The sequence below is a fragment of the Panthera uncia genome, chromosome F2 (assembly GCF_023721935.1).
Source record: "Panthera uncia isolate 11264 chromosome F2, Puncia_PCG_1.0, whole genome shotgun sequence".
In the NCBI taxonomy this organism is placed as follows: Eukaryota; Metazoa; Chordata; class Mammalia; order Carnivora; family Felidae; genus Panthera; species Panthera uncia.
In genome coordinates, this window is record NC_064812.1 from 44,316,501 (window position 1) to 44,328,684 (window position 12,184).

A 12,184-nucleotide genomic window follows, 5' to 3' on the forward strand; every position below is an offset into this window, starting at 1 on the left:
ATGTGTACATCTTAGCATTTGCTCTTGAAAGCTATTTAAAACAAAAATTAAAAAATAGAATAAAAGAAAGCTTCTATGATTTGGGGGAAATATCTTATTTATGTGGGCACTAAGACTGAGCAGAGACGAGTTCTCATCCAGCGTATGGTCCTTGGATTAAAGGTTTCAACACATTATGAATTTCACTTAAGGTCAATTTTATTACTTATTGCAACCACACAAGGCAAATACATAGACATCTCCTTGTGAGATACACATTCTACAAGAATTCGACTTGAAAGAATTTCCCAAATCCATCCAGAAGGTAAAAGGGATAAAAATATGTGCAAGAGTTTTACATTATCACACACACAAAAAAGATTCTGTAAAGCATTTGGGATTTTCTCATAAGGAAGTTGAAGGCAACGCTCCTAGAATTCTCTGTCCCTTGGATATTCTTAGTTACAGATACTCTTACTTGTTGATGGCACCTCCCTGGCATTCATCACACTGTTAGAACTCTATTCTCCCCACTTTTGTTAAGTGTGGGAAAAAGCAAACTTTGACTTCCTTTCCAGGGTTCAAATATTATGTACTGTTTATGAAATAGCTGGCTTCAGCACATATTTTCCCCCAGGTATGTTTCAGTCAAACCTAATATATCTGCTTACTGTTATCCATCACAACAATATACTTGGGTTTTTTCCCATATATACATTTCGGAATCAAACATAATTTGGATTTGGCAGATGGTGAGTGGTATGTGGTCCAGATTTTTTAGAGTGCGTTCTTCTGGTGGTGGAGGAACTAAAAAATCCTTCTTATTGAATGTTTCCCAATAATAATACCTTTTCCGATATGCCCATGTAGGGACATGCTTTTCTGGCATAGTTTCTTTGGCATGCTATGAATTCATGTGTAATATATGGCAGCAGTACACAGCAATATGTTTTTCTGCCTTCCTGATCTTTGCCCATTTTGGTCAATAATTTTACTTCTATATGTATTATGTATTCCCACTATACGTTGTTACTCTTTTTGCTTTCCTCAGTCAAATATATCACAACGACATTTTGAGACAAGAAGTAATCTTTTGTGTTTACCCACAATTTTACTATTCCAGGCTATTCCTTTCTTTGGGCAGATATGAGTTTCTATCTGAAATCTTTTTCCTTTAGGCTGAAGAATGTTTTTAAGTTCTTTTAATGAAGGCCTCCTTGTAACAGATTCAGACTTTGTTATTCTAAAAAGGTCCTATTTTACTTTCATTCTTGGAGGTTATTTTTGCTGGATATAGAATTCTAGGTCAATTTTTTTTAATCTTTCAACTCATTAAAAATATCATCCCATTTTCTTTCTGGCATGCATTATGAGTAATGAGAAGTCAGTTCAATTCCTTATCTTTGCTCCCTTATATGTAATGTATCATTTTCCTCTAAAAGCTTTCTTGTCATTATTGGTTTTTAATAGTTAGATTATGATATGTCTATGCGTGGTTTTATTCATATGCATCCAGTCTTGGTTTCATTGAGCTTCTTGAATTTGTAAATTTGTTTTGTATCAAATTTAGGAAATTTTCAGCCAGATTCATTCAAAATTAGTTTATGCTTTTTCTTCTTCTCCATCAAAAACTTCAAATACATGTGTGCCAGAGAACTTATTAATGTAGGCCACTGAGTCTCTGTTTACTTTTTCTGTTTATTGTTTTTCCTCTCTGTACTTAAGTTTTGAAAATTTCTCATGCACTGATTCATTGTACGAAACATTTTCTTTTGTGGTATCTAACATGTAGTTACATCAGCCAATGACTTTTTTTCTCAGATCTCTATTTTTCATCCCAAGAAGTTTCATTTGCTTATTTTGCAAATAGGCTTCACTTTTTCTCCTAATTATGTTTATATTTTCTTATAAAGTTTTGAGCATATTAAGCCTATTTTAATTTTGTTCTCATTCCATCACTCTATATGAAGGTTCAGATATTCTAGCCCATGGGACTGTTTTATAAGGTCCATGAGCTAAGAATAGTTTATATATTTATAAATAATTATAAAAATGCACACATAAATACACAATACAATATAACAAAGAAAAACATGTTACAGAAACTATATGAAGACTTCAAAGCCCAAAATGTTTATTTTCTTGTCCTTTACAGGAAAACATTGTTGTCTCAACCTACATCATTTCTGAATACATTTCTTTTTTTTTTTTTTTAAAGGTTTAATTAGTTTTGAGAGAGAGAGAGACAGAGAGACAGAGAATGAGCAGGGAAGGAGGAGAGAGAGAGAGAGAGAGAGAGAGAGACAGAATCTGAAGTGGGCTCCAGGCTCCAAGCTGATAGCACAGAGCCTGACACAGGGCTCGGGCTCACAAACTGAGAGATCATGACCTGAGTAAAGTCAGACGCTTAACCGATGGAGCCACCCAGGTGCCCCTGAGTACATTTCTACTGACTGACTTATCTCCTGGCTATGGGCATCATCACTTCTTCAATGTATAGTAATCTTTGCATGCTGGGTATTACATTACTTTGCTGGTTGCCTGGATTTTGAAGTCTTTAATTTAATTTAATTTAATTTAATTTAATTTTAATGTTTATTTATTTTTGAGAGAGAGAGACAGAGACAGAGTGAGCAGGGGAAAGGCAGAGAGAGAAGGAGACACAGGGTCCAGAAGCAGGCTCCAGGCTCTGAGCTGTCAGCACAGAGCCCAGTGTGGTGCTCGAACTCACGAACTGTGAGATCCTGTCTTGAGCAGAAGTCAGACACTTAACCTACTGAGCCAACCAGGCACCCTTGAAGTCTTTTCAAAAGAATATTGAGTTTTATTCTGAAAAGTAGTATTTTTATTGGCCAACCATTTGATCATTTTGAGAATTATTTTACAGCTTGTTAGGGCAGGTTTAGAGTAACTTTCATCTTAAAAGTAGTTTAGCTCTACTCGTAAGGTATGGCCTTCTGAAGTCTCTCCTGAATACCCCAATTAGTCAATAAGTTCTCTCCATTCTGGAGAGTCAAATTTTGAATGTCTTCCAACTCATTGTGATCTCCAGTAAGTTTTTTTTTAATATCTTATTCTCTATATGGTGTTCTTTACTCAGTCTGATTAATACCAACATAATCTTTAGTCAAAGACTTTGACTAACTTAAGCACACCAACTTAGTATTTAGCTGAAGTCAAGAGACTTTATTGATTTCTGCGGTTCTTTGTTGACATAGCTTTCTCTTAACTCAGAGTCTGCAATAAACCCATCTCATGTTAATATGAATAATGCATTTCTATGAAAATATCTGAATTGTCCAAAACAAATTTCTTAAAAAAACTCATATTTATAACCTTAAACTACTATCTTAGATAATTCTAGAAAAACACAAGAATATGCAAATACACATTCCATTAACCATCATTACAAAGATGTAACCACATATACTATAATCTCTACATTTTTGAGAGAATGAAGGTCAAAAGTTACATAGAGTACTGGGGCACCTGGTTGGCTCAGCCAGTTAAGTGTCTGACTTTTGACTTTGACTCAGGTCATGATCTTGGAGTTCATGCGTTCCAGCCCTGGGTTGGACTCTACATTGACAGTGCAAAGCCTGCCTGGGATTCTGTCACCCTCTCTCTCTGCCCCTCCCCTACTCACTTTCTCTGTCTCTCAAAACAAATAAAGTTTATATTAAAAAAAAACTACATAGAGCACTAATTTTTTTTTTCATTTTACTGAGATTTAATTCACGTACCATACAGTTTATTCATTTAAAATATATAATACAATGGGTTTTAGTACGTTCACAGAGTATCTATCACACAGTATATCTATCACCACAATTAATCTTACATTATTTTCATTACTCTAAAAAGAAATTCCACACTCCTTAGCCACCACACCCCAAGCTCCAATCCCCTGCATTCCTAAGCAGCCACTAATCGACTTCCTGCCTGTATAGATTTGGCTACTAGGGGCATTTCATCAAAAAGTAATCATATATATACATATATATATGATACACACACACACACACACATATATATATATATATATATACACAGAGAGAGAGAGAGTTCTTTGTGACTGGCTCCTTTCACATGATGTTTTTAACTTTTATCCATGTTGTAACACTTATAAATATTTCATTCCTTTTTATCGCCAAATACCTCATTTGTATGGCTAGACCACATTTCATTTTTTTCATTAATCTGGACATTTGGGCTATTTTTACTTGTCAATTATGAATAATGTTGATATAAACACCTTTATATAAGTTTTTTGTATACATATGCTTCCATTTCTCTTGGGTATATACCTCGGAGTGGAATTGCTGGGTTATATGGTAACGTTATGTTTAACCATTTCAGGAACTACCAGACTGTTTTCATACTGGTCACACAAATCTACATTTCTGTTAGCAATGTATGAGGGTTTTAACTTCTCTATATCTTTTACAGCCCTGTCATTATCTTTCTTTTTTATTATAGCTATGCTATTGTGTGTAAAGTGGAATCACACGTGGTTTTGATTTGCATCTCCCTTATGGTTAATGATGTTGAACATCTTTTCTTGTGCCTACTGGTCACTTGTGTATCTTTTTTGAATAACCATTCAGATCTCTTATTCATTTGTTAATTGGGTTGTTTGTCATTTTATTATTAAATTTTTATAGCTGTTTGTATATTCTATGTACCAATCCCTTATGAAATATAAGATTTGCAAAAGTTTTCTCCCATGATGTGAGTTGTCTTTTCACTTTCTTCATGGGGTCCTCTGAGGCACAAAAGTTTGTAATTTTGATGATGTCCAGTATATCTATTTGCATACTGTGTATGTGGTTTTAGTGCCATATTTAAGAAACCATTCATTAACTCATCACAGGTCATGAAAATTTACATCAGTATTTTTCTCTATGAATTTTACAGTTTTAACCCTTACATTTAGGAGAATTGATTTTGTACATGGCATGAGGTAGGGGCCCAACTTCATTATTTTGCATGTGGATATCCAGTTGCCTTATCACCATTTGTTAAGAAAACGATTCTTTCCTCCATTGAGTTTTCTTGGTATCCAAAAATTGTTATTTTTTATTTTGGATCCCCCAAATTATCTCAATAACCTGTGACTTTCCAGAAAACACTGAGAACTGCTATAATGAATAGACACATATATTTTTATTTGATATACAATTCTCCCAGAAGCCATTTTAAAAAGTAAGCTTTCACTGTGTCCTAAACCCTTCTCCACCTGAGTAAAATGGTTATGTAGGGTAGCACAGTTAATAACATATAATTGAACAAAATGTGTTTGCTAGCCAAATGAACGGTCATTGGTTTTTTAAAAAATATTTAAACACATCTTCATCACCCATTGCCTATCTCAAGCAGGATAAGACTGAATATGGCCTTAAAGGACCCAAATATCCTTTCATACAATTTGGGTTTCACTCACCCACAAAAGATAAACTTAAAGCTTTACCATAGTCCCCCCCCCCACTTATCTGTGGTTCCACTTTCTACAGTTTTAGTTACCAGCAGTCAACAATCTTTTGAAAGCAGATGATCCTCCTTCCGATGAATTGTCAGAACGTCATCAGTAGCCTAACGCTACATCACAGTGCCTGTATCATGCACCTCACTTCATCTCATCACGTAGGCATTTTGTCATCTCATATCACGAGAAGAATAAGGGTGAATACAGTGCAATAAGACATTTGAGAGACCATGTTGACGTAATTTTTGTTACAGTGTATCTGAATAATATTCTATTTCATTATTAGTGTTGTTAATGTCTTACTGTGCCTACTTTGTAAATTAAACTTTTTCCTAGGCATGCATGTATAGGAAAAAAACAAAGTATGTACAGGATTCAGTACTATTTACGATTTCAAGCATCCGGCGGGGGTCTGGGAATGTATCCCCTGTGGATAAGGGAGGACTACTCTAGTATAAAATCCTGAAAGTCGTGAGTTGAGGTTCTCAGGGTAGACAGACTTCTGCAGTTGAATTTTGTCCCACAATTTACTGTGTGCCGTCAGCTTATTTCTAAAACTCTTTAAGCTTCAATATAAATGAAGACAATAATCAATCATCTATAAAATGAAGATGATAATAAAGCTTCATTGTATCGGTGTAAGCACTTGGCACAGATTTGGACTTACAGTAAAGTCTCAATGCATGTTCGTTATGATTAACTAATAAAGAGTCACCGATTACGCAAGGCACTATTAAGCACTGGAAATAACTTAATTAAGACCCAGTCCTTGGTTCCAAAGCAAGGACTGACATACGTTGTCTTTACCAGCCTCTTATATATTTGCTTCCTTCCTGGGAATGTTTTTACACTTAGAGTTATCCTCTTTGACCTTCACGTACTCAATGGTTTCTTTGTTTTAATCTGCTGCTCCAAAGTACAACCCCAGAATGAAACACAAGGTAATCAAATATCATCATCTACATTTTAGCTAAAACTCATTTACACCAAAGTGTGTATCAAGGTTCATGCAATCATTTATTTCCTCATTTATTCATCAATGAAACCATCAAAAGTTATTGAGCACTTACTAATGCTAAGCACTGAGCAAGATAATGGCAAAATAAATAAGACATGATTCCTAAACCAAAAGGAAGAACACAGGTTATGAATATTAATAAGAATATAAGAAATATAGTTACTTAATAATAATTATAATAAATGCTATAAATGTTCAAAGAAAGATATGGCAAATATGTTTGAAGGGATGATGTCAACAATCTACATGATAGTTGTCATGGTCTGTGTTTCACTGAAGAGGTCATTTTACAAGATTAAAAAAAAAATAGAAGAAAAATTACCACTAATTCACAGTTGAGACTATATTACAAACGAACTATTTTGCTTAATGGATCGGGCTTTCTTTTTTAATTACTTTTTTAACGTTTTCATTTTATTTTTTGAGAGACAGAGACAGAGCACGAGTTGGGCAGGGGCGGGGAGAGAGGGAGACACGGAATGTGAAGCAGGCTCCAGGCTCTGAGCTGTCAGCACAGAGACTGATGTGGGGCTCAAACCCACAAACTGTGAGATCATGACCTGAGCGGAAGTCCAAAGCTTAACCGACTGAGCCACCCAGGCACCCCTGTTTTTATCTTTAATTTCTTTCAGTTGAATAGACTGTTATTCTTGTTTAACAGTCGTGTTTTTGAATCATTATAATCATTTGAAAACAATTAAAGACTCATGTCATATAGACTAACTCTGAATTAGTTTCTGTTGATTGCCAGTAGGTTAATGATCTCTCCAGCTTATTGATCAGGTTCTCACCAGATTACCTGCAATTTTATGCATTAACTTCTTATGAAAAGCACCTGTGTTTAGTGTAATATCTTCTTTAGCAATGCCGTTCTCACAGTTATTCATTCTTTGAGTATAAGTTGAGTAAGACCAAGTTGTTTCCTAAAACCAGAACTGATTCCACTTTGTCCAACAAGAATAAAAAAAAATTTCAGAATATAAATAGTTTAAAGATACTTTTTTCTACTGTAAATGGCACACAGATGGTGCTTAACTGTTCTCTGAATCAATTCCAAAAATGTGCAACATCCTTAATAGAACTGAAGATGGTTGAGGTTCTATGAAAATCTTTAGAACTTATAAAGTTTTTCTAGATTTTAGATTGAAATTTTATTACTGGTAAAAAGTTGTTTGGAGGAAAATCCACTTTTATAGTGAATGACTTTGAATGACATTTAACAATGTCTGTCTAATAAAATATTTTAATTTTCCTTGTACGTTATTGCATGGATAGTTAAGACTCTAAAAACCCAAATACTTCCGTCTTCACCCCCACCCCCTGGCTAGCTTGTGTGCTCACAGATGGAGCTTTTAACAATTTTATTTGGATTTCACTCTTCCTTGAAAGATGTATCATTCTGTTTCCAGAACTCTCTCTCTACATGTTTTATTTTCTTGCATTTAATTATTCTCTCTTCTCTTTCATATTCTTCTATTTCATGCCTTTTCTTTCTTCTTATCCTTATAATAGGAAATGATAAAAGCAAAGTAAATGAGGGGAAAAAAGAGTAAAAGGAGGAAGGACAGGATCTGTAAATCACAGGATTCCTACAGAAAGCCTGACATATCCCCAGGGGCTCTCTTACGCAAGCGCATATCCACATCTATAAAATAACCTATATGATATGTCATCTTCCCGTTATGGAGTCAATGAGGACTTGAAAACAGTCCTGGAAAGTCTTGGGCTCAAGGAAACACAGAAACACATATCATTCAAATAGAATAGTACATCGTTAGAGAGTGTCACCATTTCTCAAATGAACGTGGAAAGCCCGAGTGCCCACAATCAAATAGCCGACTCCTGCTTGGAACATTAAGAACATTCACAGACCAGCAGAGCTGAAGGTGGTGCTTGTACTTGAATCGCCTCTCTAAGGTCCATGAAAGAATGTTTAGCCACTGAGGATGTTTCTGTTCAATACTACTGTGTGCCAGTCACTTGACTTGGTCCTACCTTGAGGAGACAAATGACAAATGGTCCCTGATTACAAAAACATATAGCATGGAGGCAATTGCATAGACAGTAACAAAGAATCTATAGAGTCCAATAAACAAAGAGGTATTTATTCTGCCTGTGGGCTGAGATGGAAATGGGCAAGAGCAGTTTGAGAGACTCAGAATATCTGAAAAGGGCGTAAAGATTGAAGAATGCCCCACTACTAACAATTACTATGGATAATAATCACAGTATATTGGTTTGACTTGGGGATGATTGCTTACATACCGTAAGGACCAACCCAAGCCTGAGTATTAACTTTTTCTTCTGGCAAGACAGAAATGTACAACCTTAAGCTATGCCTGAAGATGCTCTGATGGAATCTTTCAAAGAAAAAGAAAATATAATTAACAAGCTAGATGTTTTACTCCATAATTTTACTTGTGGCAGGGTTGGCACATTCAAATTCCCATAAGGGCCAAACAGAAAGTGTAAATGAGTGAGTGGAACAGGGTAGAGATTAAACACATATGAATAGAGTTCATTTCCATAAAGAAAAACACAAAGCCATTTCAGCCTTTCATTTTTTTTTCAACTTTTGATAAATACACAGGTTCAGAGAAATAATTCTCTGACATTTTCTCTCAATTTGGGAGAACACTAGGAATTATTGGGAACTGGGGCAAACTGGAGAGCCCTTGAACTGCCCCATGAGGGTAGTTGCTACTTAACTTCAGCCAGTTTTTGCCATTCCAGAATGTGGAACAAATATCAACAGATATTTGAGTTATTGAGAACTGGAAATATTAATTGTATGTGAATTATCCTAATTTTTATAAAGCATAACTTACTTAAAATGTAAGTCACTCTTGTGCAAGTCAGGGAGCATTGGCTACTTTATGTGGACATGTTCCCAACACCATGGCCAAGATACAGAGCATTTCCTTTTTGCCAGAGTGTTTTCTGATGCAGCTTTTCCATCTACCCTCTCCCACCATACCTGGCCCTTGACATTTATCCACATGTCTTCTATCCTTATAGTTTTTCCTTTAAAAATTTTTCATAGAAAAGGAATCCGTATGAAGTCTTGTGTGACTTGCTTCTTTCACTTAAAATGATGATTGCTATTATTTTACCCATGATGTTTCATGTTTAAGTACGTACATTTATTTTTATTTCCTAGTGGTATTCCATTGTAAGGTTATACCCTAACTTGCTTACCATTCACCAGTTGCTGGATATCTGAGTCGTTTTCAACATTTGGCTATTATGAATAAAGCTGTTAAGAACATTTTTCTACAGGTCTTTGTGTGCATTCATTTACATTTATATTTCAAAGTGGAACTGCTGGATTTTATGTGTGTGTTTCATAGGAAACTGTTTTGTAAAGGGGATGTGACATTTTTCATTCTCACCAGAAATGTTTAGGAGTTCCAGCCGCTCTAGAACCTTTCCAACCCTTGATATATTTATTCTTTTTTGTTTTAAATTTTAATTATTCTCATGTATTTGTGTTGGTGTACGATTATGATTTTATTTTTTACATTTTGAAATGTTTATTTATTTATTTTGAGAGAGAGAGAGCAAGGAAGGGACAGGGAGAGAGAGAGAGGGAGAGAAAGAGAATCCCACGCAGGCTCTGTACTGTTAGCACAGAGCCAGATGAGGGGCTCAAACCCACAAACCCTGAGATTATGACCTGAGATGAAATCAAGAGTTAGACACTTAATGGACTGAGCCACCCAGGCACCCCAGTCTGCATTTCATAATATGCATCTTTAACTTATCATAGTTCTCCTTCAAATAATAGTGTACCGCTTTCTGCACACTGGAAGAACCTCCTAATAGTATGCTTCCTTTTCCTCCCTCCCACCCTTCGCACTATTTTTGTCATATATTTCTTTTACATGTGATATAAAAACCATAATATTTTTGCTATTCCTTTTCTTATAGAATGTCAATGACATGTGAAAAAGATAAAAAATAAGTGAAAAAAGTCTTCTTTGTTTATTCACATTTTTATCATTTCTGGGGATAATTCATTCTTTTGTGTAGAAACAGACTTCCAACTGGCTCATATTCGTTATGCCTATAAAACTTATTTTAACATGTCTTTAGTACAGGTGTGGGAATAAATTTTTTCAGTTTTGGTTTTTAATCTGGAAAATTATTTTACCTTTATTTTTTAAAGGGATTTCTGTGAGGTACAACATTCTCAGTTGACAAGTTTTGTTTCTTTACCAGTCCAGATGTCACGTTCATGACTTTTGGCTTATTTACTTTCTAATAAGCAGCCTACTGTCATTATTAGCTTTGTTCTCTATATGTTTCTTTCTTCTTCTTTTTTTTTTTTTCCTGACTGCTTCACAGTTTTTTTCTTTCCTTTTGTTTTTCAGCGGTTTGACTATGATGTGCTTAGGTGTATTTAGTGTACTTAGTGTTCTTTGAGATTTTTTGAAATATTGATTAATTGGTGAAGGGTAGCATAAAATATATAGCACTCTGAAATATACCACTGGATATATTATTTTACGCTGTAAACACTTGAAAACCAGCAAATTCAAGGAGAGGCTTTCTCTCAGATCCCCCAAAAGGAACTCAGTTGTCATAGATTCCCTTCCCTGAAAGTTTCATCAACCAGGGAGGACCGACTCACCTCAGGAGAGGAGATTAGAAGTCCACACCACACCCAGACAAACTTCATCACAAACTATCATACCTACTATCTATTCTTCTAGGAGCCATTCATGTTTCCCCAAATCATTTAGTCTCCCCTAAGAGCCCTACATTCCCTTCCCTATTAAGATGTCATTTCATCTTAATTCTAAAGCCACCTCTTGAGTGACTCATTTTTTCTGGGTATTTCCCACATATATATGAATTATACATGTTAATAAACTTCTGCATGTTTTTCTCTTGTCTTTTATTACAGGAGTCTCAGCTACAAACTCAGAAGGGTAGAGGAAAAATTATTTTTCCTCCCCTACATTGGCTTCAGTCAATTTTGGAGAATTCTTGGCCTGGATCTCTACCTATATTGTCGTAGTCCACTCATCCCTCTTCATTCTGGAATACCATCCAGGTATTTAAAGAGTTTGATAATGTCCTACATATGCACGAATGCCCTGATAGACATTTTATAGAAATAAAATAGATTTCTTTAGTGAAAATATGATCTATGTCCAGAAATTACTCTGCTAAATATTTTAATTTATTAAGTTTACCAATATGCACTTCCATGGTAAAACGATAATTCAGCTATTATTAAATTTAAGTCTAGAGGAAAAACAGAATTTCACATTTGTTTTATTCAGGGGCTGAAATCATTACCTTTTGTATTTTCTGTGAGGGAGAATATGATCGTTTGAGATTTGCACAAATTTCCTGATTACAGACAGTGGCACAAGGAATAATCCAGACTGGACTTCAGCCAAATACATGGAAATCTAAGGCAGGGTTTTCTGACCCAAATGACTCTAATTTGCTTTTAGACATTTGGTGTTTTAATAAACAAAACATCCATTAATTTAGGCCATCTGGGAAGTACTTCTGTGCTTGGGCCATGAAGTCAGGAATCTTTCTGCCCTGCTATCTTTAACCAGATTATTTGTGGCACTGAGGTTCAGACACTCAGCATTAGGCAAGATAGTCCCAATATATGACACCAATCTTTTTGATAGCGCCCATTCCAAACGATCTTTTAGATACATGCTAGTTTACATTAA